At 43.8% G+C, this 16,883-nt stretch overlaps 1 protein-coding gene and 1 pseudogene across 7 annotated transcripts in view; both read right to left on the bottom strand.

Annotated features, from left to right (window-relative positions):
* Positions 1-16,883, bottom strand: part of ANK1 (ankyrin 1) — a 371,616-nt gene that overhangs the window by 288,202 nt on the left and 66,531 nt on the right. The window lies entirely within an intron of this gene.
* Positions 2,080-6,999, bottom strand: LOC149468379 (protein mab-21-like 2; annotated as a pseudogene).

Here is a 16,883-nt window from a genome sequence, read left to right as displayed (position 1 = left end):
TTTTTACAGTTCTGTCTGCCTGGAAACTGAGAAATGTCCATGACGTCCAAAAAGCGTCCCTTTAGGTCAAAAGCGGTTTTAGACCAGCTAGAGAACAGCGATAGTAAATCAGAACCACTTGCAGCATTGAGTGATAATGATTTGTGGGGAAATTCATCATCAGATACTGAAAACGATTTTGCGACTAAGCTCAGTGATGTGTGAACTTGGCGCTATATTTAAAATTTCAGTGTTTTTGGTTTGAATATATTATTGAATTAAATTTATTAGTATATTATTTTTTATGATTATTTATTACATTATAATTTATGATTTCGTGTTTCAAATTTTAACATACCCGGGATGTTTACTAGACTCTTGTTCGGACAGATTTCAGTGAGGTATTCCTAAAACTTGCAGGCCTACAATAAAAAAACGACATATTTCCATGAAAAAAAATGTACCGCTTTGAGCACAGAAATACTGACATAATCAAACCGCTAGGGAGGTTAAGGCAGAACCTTACACTACATAGTTGCTGGCAGAACTGGAAAAAATCAGAGGCAGAAGAGGCAATAGGTTATGTGCTGTGGGTTATGACGCAGCTGGGAAGATAGCCTCTCCTTCATCTGCATCACCTTGGCCTGCCTGTGAACAACAGAGTTGTCAAATCCTTGACCCTAAAACTGACCTAACCTCTAACCTCCTCTCCAACACAATCTTAAAGTGGTTGTAAACTCTTGCATAGAGCCAGCAAAGTGACTGGATTCAGGTGATACACAAAGATGAAACAAATCCTCCTACATAAGTTGTACCTGTCTATCTACAACAGTCTTTCCCCTACATCCATTCAAAGTGCAGAATTTACACAGGATCTCTCCGCTTTGAAAAGCAGAGGGAGGGGAGTTGAAGTTACACAGGCTCTGTTACTTCCTCCTGTCTTCTAGAGGATTCTAGAATCATAGTGGGAGGAAGAAGAGGGGAGGGCATGCAGCTTGAATATTTATGAAACTCCAGCCAATCCCTGTGGAGATGTGCCCAGTTGGTGGTGAGAGAGCTCATAAATATTCTGAGGCCTAGACAGTAGGGTGCAGTGTTCCTGGGTCCAGTTCTGCTGAAGGAGACCCCTGTGCTGGGGGGCTTTTCCCCTGGAGAACATTTCTACAAGTAACTTTGAAGACACCTAGGTCCTAGCTAGGCTTAGCTGGAGGGCCTACGCACATGCTTGAGTCCAGGAACCAAATTGGGTCTGGAGAAGGTCACTGGAGACCAGGAGGAAGTTGTCGGGAAAGAGTCCAGCTGTGCTATGATGGTGTCTACATCTCCTTCACTAGGTGGATATCAGCAGGAGGCAACCGATGATCCTGTGGCTATGTGGGTAAGTGACTCCAGTGCTGAAGGGCTGGTGACTATGTGCAGGGCCGATGCTAGACTATTTTGCACCCTAGGCAAGACCAACTACTTGCACCCCCCCCCCAATAAAGAAAAAAAAAGAACTACACTATTTTTAAAAACAGTAGAAAACAACAATATTAAACAAAACAAATTTTTTTTCTACCAAATATAGATTATCTGTATTTTTCTAGTGGTAGCGCCAGCCCTGGTACATCTTTGCTTTACTTATTACACTATAATTCCAATCCAGCTCTGTATATATTTGTATCATTTTCTAAGGTTCATTCTGTTTGATGAATATAATGGAGTGATAAATAAAACGGGGTTTATTAAAATGATTGGGGACACCACGAAGCATTTTGACATTCTCACACACGGGATGTATTCTCTGTTCTCATTTATCAAGAGAAACATCTGAAGTTATATTTGTTTTGTGTTTTTTATTGGTCTCTTTCTGGTTTCATTGTGTAAACTGCTGAACACAGGCTGATGTTGGCACTATAATACATTTTAACCTTTGTAAAATTTTAAAGGAGAAAATTTGTACATGTAGTTTCAATAAGTTTTTGTTCACTTGCGACAAACATTCAGACAAAAAAATATCAATAAAGAGAAAATTGCTACATATCATTATGAAAATGTATCTTGATTTTCTTAAGTCCGATTGCTTCTCGTTTGACTTGGTTGTTGTTTGGAAGAGGAGAGTCACCTCTCACCTCTTGTGCAAGGAAAAGTCCTTCCACATCCCACCCTACTGAAAGGTGCTGGGAGCTGCTTGGTATGGTAGTGGTTGAGTGGCTGCCCAGGCAGTTCCAGGTGTCTGTCCCTCGGGGTCTTCAGGATGGACAGGCATTTGTTTGCATTCACTCACCAGCAGCCTGTTCTTAGCCTCGGCAAACTGGAGAAGCCAGGCGTCACTCTCGGTGCCGTTCAGGGACAGCAGGTTGAAGCCTTCCATCTTGACCTCTGCCACCGCCACCCTGTTGGGGCCCAGCCAAGGGATGTAGGAAAGGGGCCACTGGGCATTGCTGAGGGGCCAGATGCTGACGCACTTGAAGGTCAGGATGCTCTGCACCACATAGCACTCCTGGATCCACAGGCAGACCTCACTTGTGTCGGTGATCATCTTCACCATATCCCGGTAGCTGCACTTGCCCACAGCCTGGACCACCAAAGTCTGGAAGTGAGAGCGGATCTGCCTGGCCGAGAGGTAGCCAGAGGCCGTGGTGAACTCCACCCACAGGGACATGCTCCTCTTCTGACCATCGCTCAGCCTGAGCACCACGCAGCCCGATAGGGAGCTGTCATCCACAAAGTTGAACACCCCCATCTAGTTGTGGTAGAGCACCACCTCAAACTTGGTGGGGGAGGCCACCTCCAGGCCCTCGCAGTGAGCATCAATCTCGGTCAGGGAGCTGATGAAGCGGGGGTGTTAGGAACCCAGCGGAGAGTAGGGAAAGTAGCAGCAGTGGCTGCACTCTAGGCAGCAGTGCCCCCTAGGCGGTTGTCTAGTTCGCCTAGCGGTAGCGCTGGCCCTGACTGTGTGCAGCTTTTAAAATTTGAAAGGAGTATAGGCCTTCAGCAGCATAGAGATCCTTTGGGACATTCTTTTTTTGTACTGTGCAGCAAGAAAGGTAAGGAGTTCTTGATTTATTCAGTTCTCCAGTTTATAGCTGTATCTCATGCTCCTTCTCCCTATCCCGCTTCATTTTCTCAATAAAAACCCAAAAAGAAATGCCGAGATCAGGGGTGTCAAACTGGCGGTCCTCTAGCTGTTGCGAAACTTCAAGTCCCATCATGCTTCCACCTTTGGGAGTCATGCTTGTAACTATCAATCTTGCAATGCCTCATGGGACTTGTAGTTTGGTAACAGCTGTAGGGCCACCAGTTTGTCCTAGTCCAGTCTAGAGTCCTAGACTGTTCTTTGGAGCAAGTGGAAGAGTGCAAAAAATGCTGTTTGCCTGGCTGCGTGTGCTTTATGAAGCAAATTAGGACTGTATACATCAGCAGGCCCCTATGGATGTGTGCTACATGTTTTTACCCCACACTGGGGATTCTCAATCGCTTTTCTCAGCTGCTATGGTTTCATGCTGTTCCTGTCACATATGATAGAGTTGCACTACCTTTTGTAGATGCTGCAGAATCTCAGCTCAGTTCTTATGTGTCCGTTCTCTATGTCACTGCATTAGCGCAGTGTAGTAGTCTTTTGCATTCTGTCACTGCGTGCCTCATTATAGTCTGTTTAGTGTCACCCTATGTGATTGTGACAGGTAATAAGAGACTGACTCTTTCTACATCTCTTTATCTCAATATAGAAATATAAACTTCCAGCTTCATGCTGTGACTCTGGATCTGGAACCCATCTTTCACAGATGTTAACAATTGGGTTCAGGGATCTTCCGCATCAGTGGCCGCATTATACTGGTGTGCACTGTGAAGGTAGCGATACTGGTGCAATGTTATGATGCATTGCACGGTTTAGGTTTTTCTTTTTTTTTTCAACTTTATTGAAATTGCACAATGATATTTTATTTATCTTTATTTATTGTAGAATTGTAATGCTGTGTAGTGTGTCAAAACATGAGATGCCAAAAACAGTGGAGCACAATCCTGTTTTTTTAGTGCATACCATGTCAGCTCAGTGGTGTGAACCGATGCATAGGACTCGAGGTAAATTGCCTTGTCTATTTGTTGGGACTGCAAGCCCAACACATAGGATGCGAACCAGCTCTTAGGGGATCCTAAGGCTACGTTCACACTAGCATTGTGTGCAGGCATCAGAAAGGCATTTGGGAAGCGTTTTTACCGCTTCCCAAACGCATCGGACAATTCTGCACATTGCAGCACATGGTGCTGTTCTAACGGGAGTGTTAGTGTCGCGGCAAAACGGACGCCTCTGGTCAAGTCAGGAGGCGTTGAAGCCTCCTATTCTAGCCTATGGTACTGCTCCCGGCCGGCGTTTGCAGTGCGGTTGCGACACGGTTGTGGGGCCTTTGCGGAGTGGTAACGCCATTCAAACTTCATTATAGGCGTTTGTAGGGCATTTTTAATGTTTGGCAAATGCCTAGCAACCACCGCTGAACCGCGCATGCGGCGTTTGCAGAGCGTTAACGCCGGACCAATGCTTGCCAAACGCTATAGGGGCGTTTGGCAAGAGTTGGTAAAACAGTCAAGTGTGAACGAGCCCTAAGACACTTGGCAAGATAAAAGAAGGCAGGGGTAAAATAAATCTTTTAATTTCACTTGGACTTTGCTGCATGCTTGTTCTGGGTTTGGTTTGAGTACTTCTAGAACTTTTAAGTTTTTGAAGCCAGCAACAGCCAAGCAACTAGTATTTTCAGACATAGTATAGCAACAGGAGCTGCTATTTTCCACCTAGGGTATGTTTTTTTTTTTTTTTAAAGTGCATGTTCAGGCATTTTTTTTTATTGCAGTGGGAAGTACACTGATCAGCCATAACATTACAATGACTGACAGTTTAAGTGAATAACATTGATTATATTGTTGCAATGGTGCCTGAAAGTGGGTGGGATATATTAGGCAGCAAGTGAAATTGATGTATTGACAGCAGAAAAAATGGATACGTGTAAGAATTTGAGTGACTTTGACAAGGACCAATTTGTAATGGCTAGACGATAGGGTCAGAGCAACTCCAAAACTGCAGTTGTGGCTGTGAATTTTTAATAAAACTACTACACTATAAGACCTTTTTCTATTGTTGATGGTCTTTTGTGGTTTCAATGGACTAAGAGAGTGGTGAAGACATATTGGTTCGCTTGGAGCATCTTTTCTTGGAGAAGAGCTTCACTTTCTAACAAAGCGGTATTTGCTGTTCTATTCATTTAGACAGCAATTGGATCTGGTGAGTGTGCATTTAATTCAAGGTGAAGGTCAAACACTGTTTAAACTATTATATGAAGAAAAGTCACAGAGAAGAAGACTGTCCTTGAATATTTTGACATTACAGGTGTACCTCGGTTTACGAATGCCTCAGTTAATGTAATTTCCGGTTTACGATTGAAAATAATGGCTTGGTTTACAAATTTTTTTTATGTCCCTGTACAGTACTATGCCTTTAAAGTACACTTTATAAAGAGTTTTGAACAGATAAGACTTTTTTTTTATTTCTTTCTGACCTCTGGAGCGGATTTCAATGCATTTACAAATTTTTTTTTAATCATGTCTCTTTATGCCTTTAAAGTGTACTTTATAAAGAGTTTTGAACAGGTAAAACTTTTGTTGGCTTGTTTCTGACCTCCGGAACGGATTAATTGGTTTTCAATGCATTTACAAATTAATTTTTAATCATGTCCCTGTACAGTATTTATGCCTTTAAAGTGCACTTTATAAAGAGTTTTGAACAGATAAGACTTTTTTTCTTTTTTCTGACCTCCGGAACGGATTAATTGGTTTTCAATGTATTCCTATGGGAAACCGCGTTTCGGTTTGTGAATTTTTCGCAATACAAAAAGTTCCGCAGAGCTAATTAAATTCATAATCCGAGGTACGCCTGCATTTGGAATGTTCACTCCTTTTTTTGTTATACACTTGTCACGGGTGTTGTTGATGATATATTTTTTGTTTTATTATTTTTTATTTATATTTAGAAGCGTTGAAAACCATCATGTTTTATATTATTTTGGTGTTTTTTATGTATGAACACCTTTTGCTAACAGCTAATCACTATCAATGAGTGCCAACTTTTTTCTAATTTTAAAGAATTTGAGTGACTTTGACAAGGACCAATTTGTAGTGGCTAGAGTAGACGATAGGGTCAGAGCAACTCCAAAACTGCAGTTCTTGGTGCCAGATACCACAGTATACCTTCAGAGGTCTAGTGGAGTCCATTACACAATGAGTTATGGTGGGTGGTCATAATGCTATGGCAGTGTATATCGACATCTGCTGGATTTTTACTTTATCTTGGACTCTGGTAGAAAGATCTCTTTTCACTTTTAGAAGGAACTGCACTATACTCCTACTGCTTCTCCTCAAATATTCCACAAGTGTGCAGATGTGCCCCTGGTCTCTGCCAGCTATCTAGGACCTGACAGAGAAACCTACAACAGGTATGCACATGTGTGGAACATTCTTATGTGAACACACACGTGCCATTGGTTTCTGGTATCTGGGACCTCGTAAAGACTTGCAGCATGTGTGCTCATGTGCAGAAATCCCCTGTGCGTGTACATACATGCTGTGAGTCTCTGCCAGTTCCCAAACACCTTTCAGATCAGCAACATTTCTGTGTATGCACACAATCTCCACTCATAATGCACTCCTTAGTAAAACACTACCTCCTGGGATGACAGGAGGCAGCAGGGGTCCCTAAATAAATAATTCCCACTTGGGCTGTGCTGCACAAAAAAGGTACAAAACATTTCTAAAAAGAATGAAACTTTCCTAAATCTGGAAGAGGGAGGACCCTGAAAAGGAAAATGTTCTTTGGTGAAGGTTGACTTTAAATCCCCAGGGACAACAGTGCGCTGTCAAGGACCTGCCAAAGCTGTGACAATATTGACTCCTGTTGTAATCCTAACTTAAACATTCAGTACCTGAAAACATTACATCTTTTTGGATCGCCACAAGTGTGGCTTTTAAGTGCTCATTCACACTAGCGGCCATGTTATACTGCTACGCCGAAAACAAGTACAACATGTGCAGCACAGTGGTGTGAACTGAACTAATAGAGAGTAAGGCAAATCGCTGTTGTTCATAAGCTGGGACCACATTGGGCAGGGCTGTCCAGCACAATCCTTTGCATATGGTATGAACAGGTCCTAATACCTATCTAAACAAAAAAACAAATGTGATATGTTGCAGATTATTAGTCCTTAAATGCTGCATTTGTTTTAATGTTTTTCCCTTTATTTTCGCCTGGTGATCCTGCCTGTTGTAGAGTGACAACACTTATTCAGTATACTGCATCTACAGAGGAGCATCATTCTCATCCTAAAACAGGACTACAGAACGTCTCCATTCTCTTCTTCTCCATTACAGAATGGAGCTGAAGAGAATGGAGCAAAAGCTGATTGCATTGTTTGAGGTACCACTTCAATTCACGGGAAGTTACAAGGATACTGGACTTCTAGGAGGATCAAAGGATATTTTTCCATACTTGCAGAATGTATGTATCCCTCCCAAAAAAAGTAATGCACCTACCACATCTTCATACTAGTAAACTGCACCATATATTACAACCCTGGCCAAAAGTTTTGAGAATGACACAAAATATTAATTTACCTGCAAGGAAACACGTGCACTCATCATTGATTTGCACAAAAGGGATTCACAGGCAAGGATATTGCTGCTACTAAGATTGCACCTAAATCAACCATTTATCAGATCATCAAGAACTTCAAGGAGAGAAGTTCAATTGTTGTGAAGAAGGCTTCCGGGCATCCAAGAAAATCCAGCAAGTGCCAGGACCATCTCCTAAAGTTGATTCATCTGCGGGATCTGGGCACCACCAGTGCAGAGCTTAGGATGGGCAGCCGGCAGGTATGAGTGCATCTACACGCACAGTGAGGTGAAGACTTTTGGAGGATGGCCTGGTGCAAAGACGATTGGCAAAAAAGCCACTTCTCTCCAGAAAAACATCAGGGACAGACTGATATTCTGCAAATTGTGCAGGGATTGGACTGCTGAGGACTGGGTTAAAGTCATTTTCCTGGATGCATCCCTTTTGTGATTGTTTGGAGCATCCAGGAAAAACCTTGTTTGGAGAAGAAAAGGTGAACACTGCCATCAGTCCTGTGTCATGCCAACAGTAAAGCATCCTGAGACCATTCATTTGTGGGGTTGCTTCTCAGTCAAGAGAGTGGGCTCACTCACAATTTTGCACAGTCAAGAAAAAAGAATGGTACAAAAACATCCTAAAAGAGCATACTGTACAAATACAAGAAATTAGTGCCACGCTCCACTGATATCCAATATGCGTGTATAAAAGTTCAAAACTTACAAGTCTCTTCCAAAACTTATATACCTGATTTTTCGCTCCATAAGATGCACTTTTTTCCCCCCAAAACATGGGGGAAAATGTCTGTGCGTCTTATGGAGCAAATATGGAGCGGCTGGCCCGGTATTCCCCCCCGTTGCCGCCACCATGTTAGAATACCGGGGCGGCCAGCAGTTTGACTCTACTGTGCAGAAGAACTGTGCTCCTTGGTCCTACGTGTTCCTCGGTCCAGCGGTGTCCTGCTTTCACCGGCAGTCTTCTCTCCCTGGCGCCGGCATTTTCAGTGTGGGCACCCGGCTGTGACAGCTTGCGGCTTCACAGCCAGGTGCCCACTGCGCATGTGCGAGAAGGGCTGCGCTTTGTGAATGGCCCCGTTGTCTTGTGGGACCTGTCACGTCTCCCACAAGACTATGGAGAGGGAGGGGGGAGGACAACTCTGTGGGAGTGGGTACCTTTCAAATTTGGGTACCAGCCCCCCACTCCCCAAAGGTCTGCAGTCTCTGGTCATCTCCTGTGCTACGTTCACAGTCTCTGGTCATCTCCTGTGCTGTGTCCGCAGTCTCTGGTCATCTCCTGTCTCCTGTACTGTGTCCGCAGTCTCTGGTCATCTCCTGTACTGTGTCCTCAGTCTCTGGTCATCTCCTGTACTACGTCCGCAGTCTCTGGTTATCTCCTGTACTACATCCGCAGTCTCTGGTCATCTCCTGTACTATGTCTGCAGTCTCTGGTCATCTGCTGTACTATGTCCACAGTCTCTGGTCATCTGTAGTATATTCGCAGTCTCTGGTCATCTGTACTATGTCCGCAGTCTCTGGTCATCTCCTGTACTATGTCCGCAGTCTCTGGTCATCTCCTGTACTATGTCCGCAGTCTCTGGTCATCTCCTATACTATGTCTGCAGTCCATTGGTTCAGAATTTTTTTTTCTTGTTTTCCTCCTCTAAAATCTAGGTGCGTCTTATGGAGAGAAAAATACGGTATCTCTTCCAAAATTAAACATAATATCCATGTTAATTCCGTGATAATACGCTCCTTCAAGTGATGTGAACAAATCAACTATTGCTTTGTTCACCTCTTAAAGTGTGTTATCAAATCAACCACTTGCGCACCTTCACCAGTTGTGCTCTCACCTGGTAAATATGACCAAACCGTTAACTGAGGTCATATATAGCTTGTGTCCCTTATATGGACTGTGAATGGATGGGATTGTTATCCTAAAGGGTCTGGATCCCCTCACTTTTTTAGCAGTCCTCCTCCATCGGTTCATGTACCATGAGAAATAATCAAAACATAGTGCTTTATCCTTATTTAAAACATTTATTAATATTCTGTATTGCACTCACATGTAAATTATGTAAAAAGCGCTCTTGCAATATACTCCAAACACTCGCTAGCGATTTAGTAGGGTATACTTGCTAGTATCTCTTTCTCTCTTTCCGCATGAGCGTTGTGACATCAGAGTCCCTCCCCTACGAGTTACGCCACTGAGTCATGTGGCTTCATCAGGGGGAATTTTTTTTGGTCATATTTACCAGGTGAGAGCACAACTGATGAAGGTGCACGAGTGGTTGTTATGATAGCACATCAGAGGTGAACCAAGCAATAGTTGATTTGTCCACATCACTTGAAGGAGCGTATTATCATGGAAGTAACATGGACATTATGTTTAATTTTGGAAGAGATATATAAATTTTGGAAGAGACTTATAGGTTTGGAAGTTTTATACACGCATATTGGAAATCAGTGGAGCACGGCACTCATTTCTTATATTTGTATATTGTTGACACATTTGTATGGGTATGTGTATGGTTCGCGCGGTCTACTATTGGCACAATTGGTTAAATAGGTGCCATAGCAGCTTGCAAGATTTCATTTATTTTTTTTATCCTTCAAGAGCAACTTCTCCCAACCATCCAAGAACAGTTCGGTGACCAAAAATTTTCTAGCATGATGGAGCGCCTTGCCATAAGGCAAAAGTGATAAATAAGTTACTTGGGGAACAAGACATCGACATTCTGGGGTTTATTTACTAAAGCTGGAGAGTCCAAAATCAGACTCCCTTCTGCATAGAAACCAATCAGCTTCCAGGTTTCATTGCCAAAGCTTCATTGAACAAGCTGAGGTTAGAAGCTGATTGGTTTCTATGCAGAAGGGAGTCTGATTTTGGACTCTCCAGCTTTAGTAAATAAACCCCTTTGGGTCCATGGCCAGGAAACTCCCCAGACCTTAATCCCATTGAGAACTTGTGGTCAATCCTCAAGAGGCAGGTGAACAAAAAAACCCCACAAAGTCTGACAAACTCCAAGCATTGATTATGCAAGAATGGGCTGCTATCAGTTAGGATGTGGCCCAGAAGTTGATTGACAGCACGCCAAGGTGAATTGCAAAGGTCTTGAAAAAGAACGTCAACACTGCAAATATTGGCTTTGCATAAACTTAATGTAGTTGTCAATAAAAGCCTTTGACACTTATGAAATGCTTGTAATTATACCGAATTTTTCGCTCCATAAGACACACTTTTTTCTCCAAAAAAAGGGGGGGAAATGTCTGTACGTCTTATGGAGCGAATATGGAGTGACCAGCCTGGTATTCCCCCCCATCTCCACCGTGTTAGAATACCGGGCCAGCTGCTCGGCTCTTCTGTGCAGCAGAACCTGCTCCTCGGTCCAGTGGTGTCCTCATCATCTCCTCATCTTTAGTATGGGCACCCAGCTTTGACAGCTTGTGGCTTCACAGCCAGGTGGAGAAGCACTGCACTTTGAAGATTATGGAGAGAGAGGAGATTGCAGCGGAAGTGGGAGAGGGTACCTGTCAAATTCGGGTACCCTGTACTATGTCTGCAGTCTCTGGTCATCTCCTGTAATACATCCGCAGTCTCTGGTCATCTCCTGTAGTATGTCCGCAGTCTCTGGTCATCTCCTGTAATACATCCGCAGTCTCTGGTCATCTCCTGTAGTATGTCCGTAGTCTCTGGTCATCTCCTGTAGTATGCCCGCAGTCTCTGGTCATCTCCTGTAGTATGCCCGCAGTCTCTGGTCATCTCCTGTAGTATGCCCGCAGTCTCTGGTCATCTCCTGTAGTATGTCCGCACTCTCTGGCCATCTCCTGTAATACGTCCACAGTCTCTGGTCATCTCCTGTAGTTTGTCTGCACTCTCTGGTCATCTTCTGTAGTATGTCCGCAGTCTCTGGTCATCTCCTGTAGTATGTCCGCAGTCTCTGGTCATCTCCTGTAGTATGTCCGCAGTCTCTGGTCATCTCTTGTAGTATGTCCGCAGTCTCTGGTCATCTCCTGTAGTATGTCCGCAGTCTCTGGTCATCTCCTGTAGTATGTCCGCAGTCTCTGGTCATCTCCTGTAGTATGTCTGCAGTCTCTGGTCATCTCCTGTAGTATGTCCGCAGTCTCTGGTCATCTCCTGTAGTATGTCCGCAGTCTCTGGTCATCTCCTGTAGTACGTCCGCAGTCTTTGGTCATCTCCTGTACTGTGTGCTTAGTCTCTGGTCATCTCCTGTACTGTGTACTCAGTCTCTGGTCATCTCTTGTACTGTGTGCGCAGTCTCTGGCCATCTCCTGTACTGTGTGCTCAATCTCTGGCCATCTTCTGTACTATGTGCTCAGTCTCTGGTCATCCCCTGTACTGTCCGCAGTCTCTGGTCATCTCCTGTACGATGTGCTCAGTCTCTGGTCATCTCCTGTACTATGTGCTAAGTCTCTGGTCATCTCCTGTACTATGTGCTCAGTCTCTGGTCATCTCCTGTACTATGTGCTCAGTCTCTGGTCATCTCCTGTAATATGTCTGCAGTCTCTGCTCATCTCCTGTACTATGTCTGCAGTCTCTGCTCATCTCCTGTACTATGTCTGCAGTCTCTGCTCATCTCTTGTAATATGTCTGCAGTCTCTGGTCATCTATTGTAATACATCCGCAGTCTCTGGTCATCTCCTGTACTATGTCTGCAGTCTCTGGTCATCTCCTGTACTATGTCTGCAGTCTCTGGTCATTTCCTGTACTATGTCCGCAGTCTCTGGTCATCTCCTGTACTGTGTTTGCGGTCTCTGGTCATCTCCTGTACTGTGTCCGCGGTCTCTGGTCATCTCCTGTACTGTGTCCGCAGTCTCTGGTCATCTCCTGTACTGTGTCAGCAGTCTCTGGTCATCTCCTGTACTGTGTCCGCAGTCTCTGGTCATCTCCAGTACCATGTCCGCAGTCTCTGGTCATCCCCTGTACTATGTGTGCAGTCCATTGGTTCAGAATATTTTTTTTTCTTGTTTTTCTCCTCTAAAAACCTAGGTGCGTCTTATGGTCCGGTGCGTCTTACGGAGTGAAAAATACGGTACATCAGTATACTATAGTAACATTTGAAAAAAAGATCTAAAAACACTGAAGCAGCAGACTTTGTGAAAATTATTTGTGTCATTCTCAAAACCTTTGGCCAGGGCTCTACATTTTAGTTCTTGTGTTTAGATATCCTTCCAAGCTTCCCTGTTACTCTGGGGTTCAAAGAATAATAAAGGAAACCTGTAAAAAGAGATGATGCATACTTGTATATTTATATCTTATATTGAAGAAATGTACTGCATATATGTTTTTTAATTTGCCCAGATGTACACCTTAACAGCAAAAAGTAATGGATAGGATGGATTTAATACGGCCATAGATTGGCTTGAATTTGGTCTAATTCTGCTCAATCAGATGATATTTGAGCCGTGGGTGACCTTGCAAGCAGCACTTGAATCGTCAAATGTCAATTTAAAACTCAACTGAGCTGGGTAAAATTATCAGCTAGTGACTGTGTCCAGGCAGCACCACTGTATTCAGGCAGCTGCAATACCCTTGGCAAGTAGAGATTCCTCGATCCATGCTGTTAGTGTATTTGGGGAAAATAATTGATTTTCTCTCGTTGAGTCCCACGAATCCGAACGAGAGAAAATCGAGGCATATATGGCTTTACATGCCCTAGTTCACCCACACCAGTCTCAACACCCTCTCTAAACCATTCCTAATGTAGAACGTTCACTCTACCCTTGTAACACTCCCAAACCATTCACTCTTTTACTTAGCTGCACCACAGTTCAGGGTAATGCCACAGCCAAAAAATCAAGTGAAATTTGTTACAGGAGAAAGATTTGTAGAATGATCTACCTTAATATGTGATGGACTGAAGAATTCCATTGCTTTGTTCTCTGTGCAGCCTTAACAATGCCACTGTATTCTCTGGGTATGTCCATTTATCACTTTAATATTATACTATCTCTTCTTGTTGCGGCAGTGCCAGACTATATCACTCGGCTAGTGTAACGAGGTAGTATGTCATTGCTTGCCGCTACAGCTGGGTGTCTCTGTGGGCGTGCAGTGACATACTATCTTGTTTTTTGGATTTTTTTTTTTTTTTTGCAGCTGCAAGGCTACTGAAATCAATCAATCATTACAATGTCATTCTATAATCCAGACAAAGCATATAGCTTAGATCTGAACTCCGGAAACAGCAAATATTGTCTAAATCAGGGGTCTCTAAACTTTCTAAACAAAGGACCGGTTTACTGTCCTTAAGACTTTAGGAGGGCCGGAGGGCCCAGTGGGAGTAGAAAATGTCCCAGCATCAGTAGGAGTAAAATAAATGACATAGTGCTTGTAGTCAGTGGAAGGAGGAATAGTGTCCAGTCATTGGTATTAGCTGGAGGAACAGTGTCCCATCATTGGTATTAGTGGGAGGAATAGTGCTCCATCATTGGTATTAGTGGGAGGAATAGTGCTCCATCATTGGTGTCAGTGGGAGGAATAGTGCCCCATCATTGGTGACAGTGGAAGGAATAGTGCCTCATCATTGGTATTAGTAGGAGGAATAGTGCCCCATCACTGGTGAGAGTGGGAGGAACAGTGCCCCAACATTGGTATTAGTGGGAGGAACAGTGCCCCATTTATCATTGGTGTCAGTGGGAGGAATATTGCCCCATCATTGGTGTCAGTGGGAAGAACATTGCCCCATCATTGGTGTCAGTGGGAAGAACATTGCCCCATCATTGGTGTCAGTGGGAAGAACATTGCCCCATCATTGATATTAGTGGGAGGAATAGTGCCCCATCATTGGTATTAGTGGGAGGAATAGTGTCCAGTCATTGGTATTAGTGGGAGGAATAGTGCCCCATCATTAGTATTAGTGGGAAGAATAGTGCCCCATCATTGGTATTAGTGGGAGGAATAGTGCCCCATCATTGGTATTAGTGGGAGGAATAGTGTCCAGTCATTGGTATTAGTGGGAGGAATAGTACCCCATCATTAGTATTAGTGGGAGGAATAGTGCCCCATCATTGGTATCAGGGGGAGGAATAGTGCCCCATCATTGGTATTAGTGGGAGGATTAGTGCCCCATCATTGGTATCAGTGGGAGGAATAGTGCCCCATCATTGGTATTAGTGGGAGGAATAGTGTCCAGTCATTGGTATTAGTGGGAGGAATATTGACCCATCATTGGTATTAGTGGGAGGAATAGTGTCCCATCATTAGTATTACTAGGAGGAATAGTGCCCCATCATTAGTGACAGTGGGAGGAATAGTGCCCCATCATTGGTGTCAGTGGGATGAATAGTTCCCAATCATTGGTGTCAGTGGGATGAATAGTGCCCCATCATTGGTGTCAGTGGGATTAATTGTGCCCCATCATTGGTATCAGAGGAAGAAATAGTGCCCCATCCTTGGTATTAGTTGGAGGAACAGTACGTAATTGTTTATATCAGTGGGAGGAACTGTGTACCATCAGTGGTGTCAGTGGAAGGAAAATTGTCCGTAGTTGATGCCAGTGGAAGAAATAGTGCCTCCTTGTTGGTATCAGTGGGAAGAATAGTCCCCCGAAGGCCAGATAGAGGCAAGCAAAGGGACGCAGTTTGGAGACCACTGGTCTAAATACAAGAGGCATGTGTATTCTGACTTGTCTTCCAGATCTGTGCAGTACTTCAGTGTGAAACTTTGGCTCTGTGCAGGAGCTTCCTCTAATAAAGACCAGTCAGTGCTGCTCTCTTTCCTTGTGCAGGGTGACTAGTCTTGTTTTCGCCTCCTCCTGTAGTTTTCTGCAGGCAGCCAGTAGTGGGTGGAGCCTGCTGGGTCCCTCCGACAGCTCTGCTCTATGCACAGACTATGTACAGCATAGTGATGGTGTAGCCACTACTCTTACAAGGTAATAACTGGGTTTGCAAAGGCATTTGGTGCTCACAAAGTATATTTATAACCTTTATGGCTATTGAGGAATATATTTAAATTAAAGTGTTTGTGTCTGGCATTCAACTGTAAATATTCTTGCAATGCTATCAATTTATTAGCTTATTGTCACTGCACTGTCATAAAGAATTGCCTTCTGTCACTTGTCACAACTGTGCTGTATCACCATCCTGTAGCACACTGTCATGATGTGACCTCAGAAAGGCTCAGAAGAGTGCAGTAGTGCTGAGAAGGCTTATTTGTGCTCAATAACTGCTTTGTTGCCTGGAAATGGTTCAAAAACTACCTTTTTCAATTCACACTTCATCCAGGTGATGGAAGGACATACTGGTCAGGGGTGATGTCAAGCTTTATCCTGCAATTGTAATGTGGCAAAAGTGGCACAACCCCCCCCCCCCCAAATGTATTAACTCCAAATAATCTGAAAGTTTTTGTCTTGAGTTCATGTCATGAAATAAATCAAAGCCATTCAAAATAATAGTAAAAAGAATAGATTTTTTTCTAGATTCAACTGAAAATTTAAAACGATTATTTTTTTAATGAAGGACTAGATTAGTGTTTCTAAACCTTTTTCCAGTTGGTGTACCCCTGAAAAGTAATTTCAGTCATAAGGCACCCCTGTCCAAGGATTGGTTCATGTTACTGTGTATCAAGGAACTCCCGAAAAATTGTACTCATTCCTGATACGCAGACAAATGCTCTGCTCTTAACCACTTGCTAATAGCAATATAGCTGAATGACGGCTACAGCACGGTTGTCCAGTCCTGGGAGGGCGTCATATGATGTCCTCCCAGAATGTGCGCCCCCGGCGATCACAGTGATCGCTGTGTGCTATAGACACAACTAATCACGTGATGAGGTAAAAGGCCAATCACAGCGGGCTTTTACCACATGATCAGCTGTGTCCAATGACACAGCAGATCACGGAGTAAATACAGTTGCTGGTTTATCGGCAGCACTTTCCTCACGCTGTCATAACCAGCAACTGTCACAGAGCAGATCGGCACTGATCATCAGGGAACTGATGATCAGTGCCCTGCAGTGCCACCAGCATTGCTGTCAGTCAGTGCTGACAGTCAGCGCCGCCCGTCAGTGTTGCCCATCAGTACCACCCATCAGTGCCGCCTATCAGTGACCATCATTGCTGCATATCAGTGCAGCATCATCAGTGCTTCCTCATCAATGCCCACCAGTGCCGCCTCATCAGTGCAGCCTATCCATGCCACCTCATCAGTGCCCATCAGTGCTGCCTATCAGTGCAGCCTCATTAACGCACATCAGTGAAGGAGAAAAATTACCTGTTTGCAAAATGTTTTAATAGAAACGAAAAAACTTTTTTTTA

Source organism: Staurois parvus, unplaced genomic scaffold (assembly GCF_062004578.1).
Source record: "Staurois parvus isolate SC_StPar_1 unplaced genomic scaffold, SC_StPar_1.0 ptg000088l, whole genome shotgun sequence".
NCBI lineage: Eukaryota > Metazoa > Chordata > Amphibia > Anura > Ranidae > Staurois > Staurois parvus.
This window is presented reverse-complemented; position numbering and strand designations above follow the sequence as displayed.